The sequence below is a fragment of the Hyla sarda genome, chromosome 4 (genome assembly GCF_029499605.1).
Source record: "Hyla sarda isolate aHylSar1 chromosome 4, aHylSar1.hap1, whole genome shotgun sequence".
NCBI lineage: Eukaryota > Metazoa > Chordata > Amphibia > Anura > Hylidae > Hyla > Hyla sarda.
This window is the reverse complement of record NC_079192.1, coordinates 372,715,311-372,731,406: the sequence shown is the minus strand read 5'-3', so window position 1 is coordinate 372,731,406 and position 16,096 is coordinate 372,715,311.

The window sequence follows — 16,096 nt, the reverse complement described above, 5'->3', positions numbered from 1 at the left end:
TTTCAGCAAATTTTGGATGCTAACTTGATGCCATCTGTGAAAAAGCTGAAGTTAAAGAGAGCATGGCTTCTACAAATGGATAATGATCCTAAACACACCTCAAAATCCACAGGGGATTACATCAAGAGGCATAAACTGAAGGTTTTGATGCCTTTTGGAGATTTTTCCATCTTTCTTTGGCTTCTTTATGCACATTAATACAAATTTTTACCTGGGGTGCCCAAACTTTTGATCCCCAGTGTATCAGTGTTCTGGTCCTCTGGTGCTGGCTTCCACTTCCTGTGGGACGGTGAGTCATACTGTGCTCAGCTTATCTCCGGCTGCAGCGATGTCACGCCTCGGCTGGTGATAGGCTGAGCGCAGCGTCATGTAAGAAGCCCGGGCAGCAGGGAGAAGGTGGGGCCCACGCTCATTACATGACACTGCACTCAGCCTCTCCGGCAGAGGCGTGACATCACTGTCTCTCAGTCTATATAAAGCAAGTGCAGCTCCTGTGCTCTCTTCAAAGATGGAATCAGGGCCGCCATCAGGGGGTACAACCCATACCCCTGTAAAGGGCCCGGAGCTTCAGGGGGCCCGGCCGGCCCTGTCCTTTTTCTTTTTTTTTAGCTTGTCAGTGAGTGACACTGTCTGTCACTCAATGACCGCTGGGGGCCCACCACTGTACACTGCTTGCTGACTGACTGACAGTCAGCCAATTAGTCAGAATGCAGCAGGGCTCCTCTCCCACACATGCCTGCGGCCACTGCCTCTTTAAATCTGCAGTGGCCGGCGAAAGGTCAGACTAACCCCCCCCCCCCCCCCCAATCGCTCGCCCACTCACCAGTTTAAAAAAAAAGGCACAGTTTACAGAGCTCCTGCCCGACTTACTCCTGCTACCGGCGCCGCTCTGAGCTTCATGCACGCGCGCATACAGTTCCGAGCAGGCCATGACCTCTTCCCTGACGCAGGCACAGATGACGTCACTCATCGGCGCCTGCCCTGTGGAGAAGATAGGACGCGACCCGGCTGTTGAAGATCGCTGCGTGGGACATGGTGTGTATCTTTTTGTTATTTTCTGTACGCGGGGGTGGTTGGGTATGTATGGGAACACACACACATCATGTTACACCAGTGTGCCTCCAGCTGTTGTAAAACTACAACTCCCAGCATGCCTAAAGTCTGTCAGGGCATGCTGGGAGTTGTAGTTTTGCAACAGCTGGAGGCACACTGGTTGGGAAACACTGGTGTAACATGTGTATGCTGATTAGGCTAGGACAGTGTTTCCCAACCAGTGTGCCTCCAGCCGTTGCAAAACTACAACTTCCAGCATGCCCTGACAGCCTTTGTGCATGCTGGGAGTTGTAGTTTTGCAACAGCTGGAGGCACACTGGTTGGGAAACATTGGTGTAACACAATGTGTATGCATGCTTTCACAAACAAAGAGCAGCGTTTCCCAGCCAGGGTGTCTCCAGCTGTATAAAAACTACAACTCCCAGCATGCCCGTACAGTGTTTGGCTTTCCGGGCATGCTGGGAGTTGTAGTTTTGCAACAGCTGGAGACACCCTGGTTGAGAAACACTGTATTACCCATGCTACTTTCTGAGAGTTTTATTCCACAACCTGCTGCCTTCCTACCTGAGTGTATTCCCACCTACGTATCTACTTGCTTTACTGTCTTCTTTCCTACCTACCGAGCAACCTAGTACACTAACTGGCTACCTACCTGGCAACCAACCTACCTACATGTCTTCATACCTACCTGGCAATCTATCTACCAAACTACCTGCCAACCTAGCAACCTGCCTATTTGGGTACCTGGCTATTTCTCTAGCGAGGAGCCTAAAATGTTTGTCTGGCAGATTCGGTGAAGACGAGTTGTGATTGGGAGAAATCTTCACAATGACCCAGGACAGATGGAGAAGAAAGAGAAAAGTGAACGATCAGAGAAGACGCCCCTGTGAGTATATAACTATAATAACTTATATGGTCTGCAGCCCCTATGTACAGCCGGTATCTATTTCTGTATTGTCACTGTATGGCGGATATTGGTATTTGTATAGTGGTTTTTAGTCAATAACAATATAGGAGTAGTGGTCATGGTGTGGCGGAATTATATGTCCTTATCATTGTGGTGTAATTAGTGATACTGGCCTGTGTATAGTGGCTTTTATTTCCTTACAGTATTCACTGCAAAATTAATACAGAGTAGCAATATTATTTTAGGTTTCTAAGCCCGATACTAAGATAAAATCTAGCTGTGTAAGGGGCCCCAAAATTTCTGATGGCATCTCTGGATGGAATGCTGCTCAGGATGTAAATGTACACCCTGATGCATTAAGCACCAGGACATACATTTACATCCAGTGTCCTTAAGGGGTTAATACCCCCTTTTGAAACGTACCTAAATCAATTTACTTCTACAAATTGCTCCCCCTCAGCAGACTGCAGTGCCCTTAATAAGCAAAGGGAGACAAGCCACCTAAAAACTCCTCCAACATACAGTAGGAGATATCTCTGCCATATATATGCTTACTGCAGAAGCTTATCAAGGTTCCTTTACTCCATGGATGAGTGCACACTTGCAGGAGTTGTGCTGTCCTCTATTCCATCCTCTCGACCAAATTTTTTCTCAGCGATCAGGTTGCAGTCCAATGTGGCCAGGCAGATGTCAGGCTCTGTGATTTAGCAGTATATAATGCTAATGTAATAGGGCTCAACCATTCACAACCCATCTCACACTGAACTGCTCTTGTCTGTGTGTAGCAGAGTGAGGGAGGAACAAAAATAGACTTTAGCTATAGTAAACCGGAAGAGAGATGGCTGCGATATGTCATCTTATTTATGGCTAGGCAGTAGTAGCCTATTCTCCTTTATAGATCCAGGTCCACCTCTCAAGAAAGTGGACACTTGGTTAACCACTTAAGGACCCAGAGCCTACAGGTTCGCCCTGGTGCTTAAGAACCCAGTGCCTGTGGGAATTTCGGTCGGGGACCAGAGCAGGATGCCTGCTGAAATCACTGAGCAGGCAACCTGTGACAGTGTATTCACACCTGCGCTCTGCAGCGATTCCGGTCATACGGTTCACGTGTGACCCAATGACCCGGAATTAGGTGATTGGTGGTGTACTATACACAGTCAATCACCGCCTGTTGCTGGGGGGAGGTGGCGATCCCCTCACCTCCCCAGGAGCGCTGCTATTGGTTGGACGATCGTTACATATAACACCTGATACATATATACGCATCCTCCATGACCCAGTGGCCGACACTAGTATGAGTATCCATGCCACTCGTAATAGTATGACCACCCCCTAGACAAGTGTACCGGAGCTCCCTTCCGGTGAACCTATCTGGAGACCCACAGAGGGATATCAGCCACTGATTCCTGAGTTTGTTGGCGACTCAGGAATCCGGATTGACATGGCTGTATACACTGAAATAGACTATTTTAGTTAGTATTTCAGTGACGACTTTGTCAATCGTATGGTGGAGCAAACGAACTTGTACACCCAACAGTTCATTGCCCACCACCCTGATTCGTTTTTGGCTAGGTCCAATGAATGGTATGCCATCAATGCAGCCATAATGAGGACATTTTGGGGCCTCTTGCTGCATATTGGCCTAGTCAAAAAAAAACAAGTGTCAGGCAGTACTGGAGCAGGGGGCTTCCTCTAGCAGACCTCGCTTTACAGAATAGTCATGATACGGAAGCGGTTCGAGGCCATTCGGAAATGCCTGCGTTACACTGATAATGCGGCATGTCACCCCCCCCCAAAGTGATCCAGCCTATGACCGGTGCATTGCCGTGGAATGTGATTTGCCATAGAATGAGATGGTCCGCCTCCATCACATCCTATTGGCTCACTCTTGTCACGTGACATATTTAAACGTCACGCATCGATGCGCACAGCAGTGTCAGTTTGGCTATCACAGGGAGAGGGTCTCCTCTCCCTGTGATAGCTGAAGCTGTACGGAGCTCTCATGGCCTCTGTGGCCCGACAGAAGTTCACACATGTACGCAGCTCATACGGCTGCCTCATATACACTTTATTATTACATGTACTGTTGGTCCACAGCGCTATCGGGATCCCTATGCCCGATGGCGCTGTCATCAGTGTGCGTCCCCGCGAGCGCCCCACGCCCGCAGCTGTACTCCCCGTCCCCCGCAGCTCTACTCCCCGTCCCCCGCCACCCCGCAGCTCTACTCTCCGTCCCCCGCAGCTCTTCTCTCCGTCCCCTGTGAACGCTCAGGGAGCGATCCACAGCGCTATGGGGATTCCTACGCCCGATGGCGCTGTCATCAGTGTGCGTCCCCGCGAGCGCCCCACGCCCGCAGCTCTACTCCCCGTCCCCTGCAGCTCTACTCCCCGTCCCATTAACGCTCAGGGAGCGGGGAACAGAAAGTAGAGCATCGGGCGCAGGTAAAGTAGTACTGCGCATGCGCAGCACTACGCGAATAACTTGACCTGCGCCCGATGCTCTACTTTCTGTTCCCCGATCCCTGAGCGTTAACGGGACGGGGAGTAGAGCTGCGGGCGTGGGGCGCTCGCGGGGACGCACACTGATGACAGCGCCATCGGGCATCGGGATCCCGATAGCGCTGTGGATCAACAGTAAATGTATATGAAGCAGCCGTATGAGCTGCGTACATGTGTGAACTTCTGTCTGGCCACAGAGGCCATAAGAGCTCCGTACAGCTTCAGCTATCACAGGGTGAGGAGATCCTCTCCCTGTGATAGCCAAACTGACACTACTGTGCGCATCGATGCGTGACGTTTAAATATGTCACGTGATGAGAGAGCCAATAGGATGTGATGGAGGCGGACCATCTCATTCTATGGCAAATCTCATTCCACGGCAATGCACCGGCTTTACAAAGTGAGGACGGTCATAGGTCATAGATCTTTGGGGCCAAATTTTTTTGAGGCTCAGGGAGCTCTCTGTAGATGAGTCTCTTATCAGTTTTAAGGGGAGACTCCTCTTCCCTCAAAGCATGCACGGTATGGTGTAAAACTCTACAAACTTTGTGAGAGTACCTCCGGGTACACTTACAAGTTTAGAGTATATGAGGGACCGGATTCCCGTAATGAACCCCCAGAATGTCCCGTCCCCCCCCCCCCCCACCACTCTGGGTGTTAGTGGGAAAATCGTTTGGGGCCTTGTGCACCCATTGCTGGATAAGGGTTACCATGTGTACGTGGACAACTTATTTTTTTTTTTTTTTTTTTTTTTTTTACATATATATACCAGCATCCCTCTCTCTTTACATCCCTTGCCGCCATATCCACGTCCGCTTGTGCGACCCTGCGGAAGAACCAGAGAGAGGCCTCCCTCTAAATTTGATCCAGACACCTATGCCCAAAGGTGAGTCCCGTGCCCTTACCCATGAAAACCTGTTGCTGGTCAGGTATAAGGATAAGAGGGATGTCCTTATGCTGACCACAATTCATGGTAACGGCAGCTCACCTGTCCCTGTGCGAGGTACCACAACACCGGTCCTCAAGCCTGATTGTATTCTGGACTACAACCAGTATATGGGGGAAGTTGATCTCTCTGATCAAGTCCTGGCAACACTGGGACATTTCTCCAGTTCCAAGAAGAAGTCCTAAAGGCTCTGATCTTTGGCGACCGGGAAAGAGCAGGCTGGAGTTCCCAAGGAAATGGAGTTATAGGTGCCAGGATCGTCCCAGGCCAGCACTTTCCAGGTGAGGTCCCCCACACTGGAAAGAAGGGACGATCCCAGAAAAAAATGCAGTGTGTGTCAAAAGAGGGGCATACGGGAGGGCACCACCACTCAATGTGACACTTGTCCCGATCATCTGGGCCTCTGCATTAAAAACTGCTTCAAGGAGTATCACACTTCCATGCAGTACTAAATTTTCCCTATACATTTTAATTTCCCATAATTTGACCCCACTGAGTCATTAGCATCAGGGACTTTTTTATGTTCCCTCAAATGCGCCGCGCTCTCTCTCCACCTGAGCAGGATGCACATTTGAGGCAACAGGTTAGGGACGGCCACACACATCACATTCCCAGAATGATGATTCAGATCATAGGGTTTGGGGCAGGCATATTTTTTTGTTTTGGCTATGCTCTGGGTCATCATTCTGGGAACATAACCTATTTTGTCATTTTTTACCCCACTTTACTAACTTAGTGTACCCCATGTAATGTTCCTTGAGGGGGTGTCCCGCTGTTCTGGCTCCATAGTAGCTCAGTAAATGCTCAAGGCCCCTGACTGCGCTCCTGCTCTTCCGAGACCTGGTATACACCCGCAGAGCAGTTTTTGTCCTAATATGAGGTATGTCCTTACTCCGAAGAAATGTATTCACAAATTTACGGTGACATTTTCTCCTATTGACCTGTGGAAAAAAAAAAAAAAAAAAAGGAGAGACCAGAGGGAGGCGCCTCGTGTGATACCGTATGGGAGTGGAATATTACAGCAGTATGTGGTCAAAATGAATGACCCCTAGGTAGTGGCTGCTCACCTGAGAGCAAGTCAGAACTTGCATATCAACCCACAGTGGGGTTACAAAAATTCACGGAGTACTGGAACCGCTGCTAAGCCGGAGGTCACAGGAAAAGGAGGAAGACCAATCCTGATAGAGCTTGTGATGTGGAAGATGAGAAAAAGACCTCTAAAGGCGCTGCAGACTCCAATGGAATTAAACCGAAGCCAGAGATGTAGCAATGGTACAAAATACTGGGAGGTTTATTGCAATAAATAAAACAATAAAGTGGATTACGCGTTTCGGGGGAGCCACCCCCTTCTTCAGATCAGAATACATGCAGTGAGATATGCAGAGTTTAAATATGTACAAAATGGGCGCCAACCACTTAAGTGGGAGGAGCCAAACATGTTTATGTCACATGATGCAAAAAACAGAATATAATAAATGAATCTAAGAAAAACATCCAGTACACATTTAACAGTTGTATCAGACCGTTGTAAACATAAAATTACAAGAGCCATCTTAATAATACAATAAAAAAATTTAAAACAAGCATACAGAACATAGATCTCCGTTGGCAGTGTCCTGACCGTCAAAGGTAAACATCCGGCGCATGCTGGATGAGCCGATGCTGATACCAGATGTAAACATCCGGACTATGCCGCGGTCCGGATGCTGTCACAGACGCCACCCCCTTACACGCACCAGTATTGTTGATAAACAGATACTGTGGTCACGGGCATCGGGCCGGACGTCATAGGACCAGAAACAGCCAACGGATACAAGGGCCACATACGCGTTACTATGAGACGATCGTCACGTGACCAGAATGAACAGATAGGTGTTCAGAGACAACGGAATTGACCGATGTTGAGCTGTCAGAGGTAATTTGGAAGAAGGTAAGATAATGTAGTGAAAATAATGGAAGTGCAAAGATGCATAAAATCAATATGTAGTGAATGGAGGAAAATAGGCTACTAGACATATATGCCATATCAATGGGGAAATTGAAAAATTCAAAATATGCGCAAATGTAGTATATAGACATCCGTGTGTGAATGAATGAATCATGTAGTGCTCACACCAATTTTTCTGGTGTAGCGCCCACATGGAATACTAGACTGTGGTACTCATAGGGTTAGAATAAGCAAAAAAGCCCAATTAAAAAGAAATATATTAAACAAGGTAAAAAATGGAAGCCAAATAGAGACAAACATATATCCCTACGTATGGATGATATATGTCCTAGCGTTATAAAACCATAATAGAAAAATATATATAAAAATATAAAAATATATAGATATATAATATCCCTTAGTGCGGATTATTATAAGCACAAGGTGATATATAAAACTGAACATGTCCGATCTGAGATAAGAAGATGTATGAAAAATATTTATAAGATATTTAAAATATTTAAAATATTTAAAAAATAGTAATAATAAATATTCTTAATATAGCGTATTACAGATTACATTCTATCATTTCGTTCAGACCCCTGGGTGTTAGGGTGCCCAGGGTGTGAATCCAGAAATTTTCCCTCCTCCTTAACGTATTGAATCTCTGGTTCACACTCTTTGTAATCTGTTCAATGGGGGTAGCCAGAATACAGTTGAAATCCCCACTGTGTTTCTCAGTCAGATGTCGAGAAACACTGTGTAGGAGAAAACCATGAGCTGTATTGCTCCGATGTTTGTTGAGGCGTTCCCTAAAACATCTGATCGTCCTTCCCACGTATTGCAAGCCACAAGGGCACTGCAATACATATACAATGTATTGAGATCCACAGTTTAGCAGTGATTTTATAGGGAAAGTGTCCCCCGTAGTAGTGGATGAGGTACAACAAAGGGTCCTGGAAAAAGGGCTCTCTTTTTGCCCCACTTCGAAATCAAACAACTTTGACCTGTTCATGGATCTAAATAATTTCATACGTAAAATCACCATTAAGAGATTTTTCTCTCTCAAAGAGCGTGATGGCTCTTTATCCGCTATCACTACCAGTCAGGACTCTGACATGACACCTCCACCTATACATACAGAGCTTCGTCCTAAATCTTCTTTTTATCCCGTTCATGCGAAAGGCCACTTTATAGACACTTTCTCTAATCTAGTCCAAACAGACTTTGATAGACTGACCAAGGACACCACAAAGAAATACTCTTCCAATCTTACACATGTCGAAAATATAGCGATAAAATCGCTTTCTAATAACAAATCCATCATTATCCGCCCTGCCGATAAGGGGGGCGGGATAGTCATACTCAACAGGGATGACTATATCACAGAGGCTCACAGACTCCTGTCAGATAGCATGTACTATCGCCCCATCTCACACAATCCTACGAAGCAATTTTGTAAGGAATTGTTACAATTGGTTGAGTCTGGTGTCTCCCAAGGCATTCTATCCAAGTCTGAGAGGGACTTCATACTTATTGAGGAACCTGCCCTGCCATTATTCTACTATCTACCGAAAATCCACAAAAACACCACTAACCCCCCTGGCAGACCCATAATTTCAGGAATCAATTCCCTGTCCTCTAACCTTGCTCACTATATTGACCTACTTTTACAGAATCATGTCACTAATCTCAAATCGCATCTTAAAGACACCACAGAGTTCATCAAATCCATTTTGGAAGTTCCATGGTCTACAGATTATCTTTTTGTTACAATGGATATTGCATCTTTATACACAGTGATTGAACATCAAGCAGGTATCAAAGCCGTTGCACATTTCATCTCCAATGACCCCAATATGCCCGCGGCCCAAGTAGATTTTATTCTACAAGGGCTCAATTTCATTTTAACACATAATTATTTTGAATTTCTGGGCCAGCTGTACATGCAACATACAGGCACTGCCATGGGGTCAAAGGTAGCCCCTAGCTTCGCAAATTTATTTGTGGGGCTATTTGAGGAACTTTTTGTTTACACACACCCTTTGTTTATTAACTGTATATACTATCGGAGATATATCGACGATATATTCATAATCTGGAAGGGCGATAGGTCTGCACTGGATGAGTATCTTTCGTATCTTAATACCAATGACTGGTCTTTACGGTTTACACAGTCAGTTTACACCAATCATGCTGAGTTTCTAGATGTTTTGGTTTCCCATGATGACACGTCACTTTTTACAAAAACATACTTCAAGTCAGTTGACAGCAATAGTTACCTCAATTTTGATAGTAGCCATTTCAAAAAATGGCTGGTTAATGTACCTTTTGGGCAATTTAAAAGAATAAGGAGAAATTGCACAAGGGAGGAGGATTTTATCTCCCAGAGTAACATCTTAAAAGCCAGGTTCAAAGCGAAAGGCTATCCTACCTCCCTTGTGCAATCTTCTTTCAGTAGAGCTCTCTCTCTCGACCAAGCTAAATGTCTACTTCCCAAGGCGGATGTTGCATCTACTAGCATCACTAATCGTTCTACAAATTTCATAACTACTTACAGTAGAGAACACCAAGACATCAGAAAGATTCTAACCAAGCATTGGTCCATCTTAACCGCAGACCCCTATCTCAACAGCCTTCTTCCATCTAAACCTCCCATCACATTTCGTAGAGCTCGTACCTTGCGTAATCTGATAGCTCCCAGTAAGCTGAAATCCCAGATTACATGTTCCTCCACCTTTCTTGACACTACAGGGAGCTACCGCTGCGGTATGGCACGGTGTAAATGCTGTTCCAATATTGCACATAAATGCAAAACCTTTACCTCCACTACTACGGGGGACACTTTCCCTATAAAATCACTGCTAAACTGTGGATCTCAATACATTGTATATGTATTGCAGTGCCCTTGTGGCTTGCAATACGTGGGAAGGACGATCAGATGTTTTAGGGAACGCCTCAACAAACATCGGAGCAATACAGCTCATGGTTTTCTCCTACACAGTGTTTCTCGACATCTGACTGAGAAACACAGTGGGGATTTCAACTGTATTCTGGCTACCCCCATTGAACAGATTACAAAGAGTGTGAACCAGAGATTCAATACGTTAAGGAGGAGGGAAAATTTCTGGATTCACACCCTGGGCACCCTAACACCCAGGGGTCTGAACGAAATGATAGAATGTAATCTGTAATACGCTATATTAAGAATATTTATTATTACTATTTTTTAAATATTTTAAATATTTTAAATATCTTATAAATATTTTTCATACATCTTCTTATCTCAGATCGGACATGTTCAGTTTTATATATCACCTTGTGCTTATAATAATCCGCACTAAGGGATATTATATATCTATATATTTTTATATTTTTATATATATTTTTCTATTATGGTTTTATAACGCTAGGACATATATCATCCATACGTAGGGATATATGTTTGTCTCTATTTGGCTTCCATTTTTTACCTTGTTTAATATATTTCTTTTTAATTGGGCTTTTTTGCTTATTCTAACCCTATGAGTACCACAGTCTAGTATTCCATGTGGGCGCTACACCAGAAAAATTGGTGTGAGCACTACATGATTCATTCATTCACACACGGATGTCTATATACTACATTTGCGCATATTTTGAATTTTTCAATTTCCCCATTGATATGGCATATATGTCTAGTAGCCTATTTTCCTCCATTCACTACATATTGATTTTATGCATCTTTGCACTTCCATTATTTTCACTACATTATCTTACCTTCTTCCAAATTACCTCTGACAGCTCAACATCGGTCAATTCCGTTGTCTCTGAACACCTATCTGTTCATTCTGGTCACGTGACGATCGTCTCATAGTAACGCGTATGTGGCCCTTGTATCCGTTGGCTGTTTCTGGTCCTATGACGTCCGGCCCGATGCCCGTGACCACAGTATCTGTTTATCAACAATACTGGTGCGTGTAAGGGGGTGGCGTCTGTGACAGCATCCGGACCGCGGCATAGTCCGGATGTTTACATCTGGTATCAGCATCGGCTCATCCAGCATGCGCCGGATGTTTACCTTTGACGGTCCGGACACTGCCAACGGAGATCTATGTTCTGTATGCTTGTTTTAAATTTTTTTATTGTATTATTAAGATGGCTCTTGTAATTTTATGTTTACAACGGTCTGATACAACTGTTAAATGTGTACTGGATGTTTTTCTTAGATTCATTTATTATATTCTGTTTTTTGCATCATGTGACATAAACATGTTTGGCTCCTCCCACTTAAGTGGTTGGCGCCCATTTTGTACATATTTAAACTCTGCATATCTCACTGCATGTATTCTGATCTGAAGAAGGGGGTGGCTCCCCCGAAACGCGTAATCCACTTTATTGTTTTATTTATTGCAATAAACCTCCCAGTATTTTGTACCATTGCTACATCTCTGGCTTCGGTTTAATTCCATTGGAGTCTGCAGCGCCTTTAGAGGTCTTTTTCTCATCTTCCACATCACATTTTCTCCTATTACCACTTGTGAAAATGAAAAATTTGGGGTAACCCCAGGATTTTAGTGTAAAAAATAAATTTTTTCATTTTCACATGCCAGTTTAATGATCATTTGTCAAACACCTGTGGGGTATAAAGGCTCACTGCACCGCATTCCTTCAGGGGTGTAGTTTCCAAAATAGTATGCCAAGTGTTTTTTTTTTTTTGCTGTTCTGGCACCATAGGGGCTTCCTAAATGTGACATGCTCCTTTTACCCCTTGTAAAAATTCAAAAACTGGGTCTACAAGAACATGTTAGTGTAAAAATATGTAGATTTTGAATTCTTCAAATTGCTGCTATTCCTGTGAAACACCTAAAGGGTTAACAAACTTTCTGAATGTCATTTTGAATACTTTGAGGGGTGCAGTTTTTTTTTAATAATGGGGTAATTTATGGGGTATTTCTAATATGAAGGACCTCCAAATCCACTTCAAAACTGAACTGGTACTTAAAAAATTCGGATTTTTAAAATTTTGTGGAAAATTGCTGCTGAACTTTGAAGCCCTCTGATGTCTTCCAAAAGTAAAACATGTCAACTTTATGATGCAAACAAAGTAGACATATTGTGTATGTGAATCAATATATAATTTATTTGGGATGTCCATTTTCCTTATAAGCAGAGAGCTTCATAGTAAAAAAAAAAAAAAAAAAAAAAAAAAAGCTAAATCTTCAAATTTTTCATCAAATTTGGGATTCTTCACCAAGAAGTGATGCAAGTATCAAAAATTTTTTACCACTAACCTAAAGTAGAATATGTCACGAAAAAACACTCGGAATCAGAATGAAAAGTTAGGGTGCATTCACACCACGTTTTTGCAATACAGTTCCCGTATCAGGTTTTTGATGAAAAACGGATTCCTCAAAACCTGACTAAACTGTATCAAAACATGTGTACAAATTTCAACCCGAATACAGTTAAAAAAACGTATACAGTTTGAAAAATGATGTCCAGTTGCATCCGTTTTTTAAGAAAAAAACGTATACGTTTTTAACTTTTCACTCCATTTTGAATAAAGTTTCACTTGTTTGAATGAAATTCCAAGAAAAAAACCTGTGCAAAGTCAAAAAACGTATGGTGAAAACCGGATGGAACTGTATGCACATACGGTTCTGTACGGTTCCCATTGACTCCCATGTAAAAAAAAAAAAAAAAACGTATACGGTTTAATACAGTTTTTCACCCGGACCAAAAACCGTGGTAGGCTACGGTTTTGGGTACGGGAAAAATAAACTGACAAAACCGTACCAGATGCAAAACGGACACAACCTGATGCATCTTTTGGCATATGGTTTTCAATGGAGAGTCAATGCATATGGTGTTCACATTGAAAACGTATACGGGAACTGTATTGCAAAAACATGGTGTGAATGCACCCTAAAAGCATCTGTTATTAATGCTTAAAGTGACAGTGGTCAGATGTGCAAAAAATTTTCAGGTCCTTAAGGTGAAAATGGGCTGGGTCCTTAAAGGGGTAGTCCTCTGTAAAACTTTTTAATCAAGTGGTGGCAGAAAGTTAAACGGATTTGTAAATTACTTCTATTAAAAAATCTTAATCCTTCCAGTACTTATTAGCTGCTGTATGATCCACAGGAAGTTCTTTTCTTTCTGAATTTCCTTTCTGTCTGACCACAGTGCTCTCTGCTGACACCTCTGACCATTTTAGGAACTGTCACGAGCAGGAGAGGTTTTCTATGGGGATTTGCTCCTACTCTGGACAGTTCATAAAATGGACAGAGGGGTCAGCAGAGAGCACTGTGGTCAGACAGAAAGGAAATTCAGAAAGAAAAGAACTTCCTGTGGATCATACAGCAGCTAAGTACTGGAAGGATTAAGATTTTTTTAATAGAAATAATTTACAAATCTGTTTAACTTTCTGCCACCAGTTGATTTAAATGAAATTACTGAGGGTTAAATGGGTTGGGAAAAAGCAGATTACCCAAAATGCAATGTTAAGGTTCTAGCAGGAAAAAGGGTTGAGTAAGGTACTCAAGGCGCATCAAAGTTGACACTGATCAGGGCAGAGGGCCCTTGTTTTTTATTTTTATTATGACATAAGCGGCTGCATTTAGTTGCCATGTTTACTGCATGTGCCTATACTAATGCAAGTCTCATTTAATATAAAAGAGCATCATAGGCTTTTGTAGATGCCATATGCACATTGTGGGGCCCACAGATTGTAAAATAATATAATAGGGCATTGCGAGAAGTTTCCTAATATATATTTATAAAAAAAATATAAACATATAAATAAATTTAAAGTATCTGACAGTTCTTCTGGGAAACATAGTTTCTTTTTATTTGTAGGTGCCTTTTGTCCCGGAGGCGAAGGGTTTAGTTTATTTAGTAAAAGAGCGCATGGACCGCATCCTTGTGCACGGTTTGTGAACACGTTTTGCACTTTTTGCTTGCACTTAGGTGACTGGTGTGATGGTGTAGGAGTTAATGAATAGGTTCATATACATGGTCTAAGTGTAGACAGTGAACACGCCCCTGTAATTTTATATGCACACCTGCCCTCATAGCAACACCTATTGTAATGAAGTGCCCACCCATCTGACTGATTTACAGAATGTTCTCCCCCCCCCCCCCCCCCCCCCCATATATATATCGGGAACAGGGGCACCTGATCAACATACTGTAAGCCAGTGTTTTCCAAACGGTGTGGCTCCAGCTGTTGTAAAATTACAACTCCCAGCAGGCAAGGGTGTTTGTATGCCACAGCTGGAGGCACACTGTTTAGAAAACAATTCTGTAAGCAGGTAGGTATGTAAATAGCCCTGCTTAACCTATCTGCACATACTAAAAAAAACTGCTGATTCAGACCCTTTATTAGAGAGCATGAGAAGTCCTGCTTCTCACATGGTCAATCACTGTGGATGGGGAAACTTGATGGCCACAGAGTAGGTCATGAATTGTTGATCGTCAGGGTGTCGACACCAAGAATCCCTGTGGAGCAGTACAGGAACTAAACCGTGTACAAGACATAGAAATCTTGGCTCTGTACACAGTTAGTAGTGATGTGCTGGGTAACTGCAGAGCAACTCCCAATCAACTCCCAAGGCCGCAACTACTAACAGTGTACAGAGTCTAGCGGTACTCAACTGGAGGACCATGGCCCATATCAGGACCATGGCCGCCAATGGTCTGAACCTCTAGCAGGTTCAGGGAACTGGTCCAGATCAGGACCATGGCCGCCAATGGTCTGAACCTCTAGCAGGTTCAGGGAACTGGTCCAGATCAGGACCATGGCCGCCAATGGTCTGAACTTCTAGCAGGTTCATGGAACTGGTCCAGATCAGAACCATGGCCCCCAATGGTCTGAACCTCTAGCAGGTTCAGGGAACTGGTCCAGATCAGGACCATGGCCCCCAATGGTCTGAACCTCTAGCAGGTTCAGGGAACTGGTCCAGATCAGGACCATGGCCCCCAATGGTCTGAACCTCTAGCAGGTTCAGGGAACTGGTCCAGATCAGGACCATGGCCGCCAATGGTCTGAACCTCTAGCAGGTTCAGGGAACTGGTCCAGATCAGGACCATGGCCCCCAATGGTCTGAACCTCTAGCAGGTTCAGGGAACTGGTCCAGATCAGGACCATGGCCCCCAATGGTCTGAACCTCTAGCAGGTTCAGGGAACTGGTCCAGATCAGGACCATGGCCGCCAATGGTCTGAACCTCTAGCAGGTTCAGGGAACTGGTCCAGATCAGGACCATGGCCCCCAATGGTCTGAACCTCTAGCAGGTTCAGGGAACTGGTGACAAGAGGCATCCACTCTCCCTGCATTCATTTGTTTCGGAGTCTTTAAGAGCAAGGGAACACTGCTCCCTGCCCGGCCAGCACTTCCTTTATGATACAAACGGCACAATTAGCGCTGCCATTATCTGCTCTAGCCAGCGGATCAGCATGAGACCTGGGACAGGGCAGTAACTTTAACCCCTTCACTCCTTAGCCTGTTTTGACCTAAATGACCAAGGTAAATTTTCAAAATCTGACATGTGTCCACTTGGTAATAACTTTGGAACGCTTTTACTTATGAAAGCGATCCTGAGATAGTTTTTATTTTTTTTGTGACATATTGTACTTTACATTAGTGGTAAATTTTGATTGATATATTTAGTGGTTCTTGTAAGAAAAAATTAAAAAATTTGCGACAAAAAATGAAAAATTATTATTTTTTTTTTTACATATTCTGCTCGTATGATAGTCATCCCCCACCTAATTAATGATTAATTC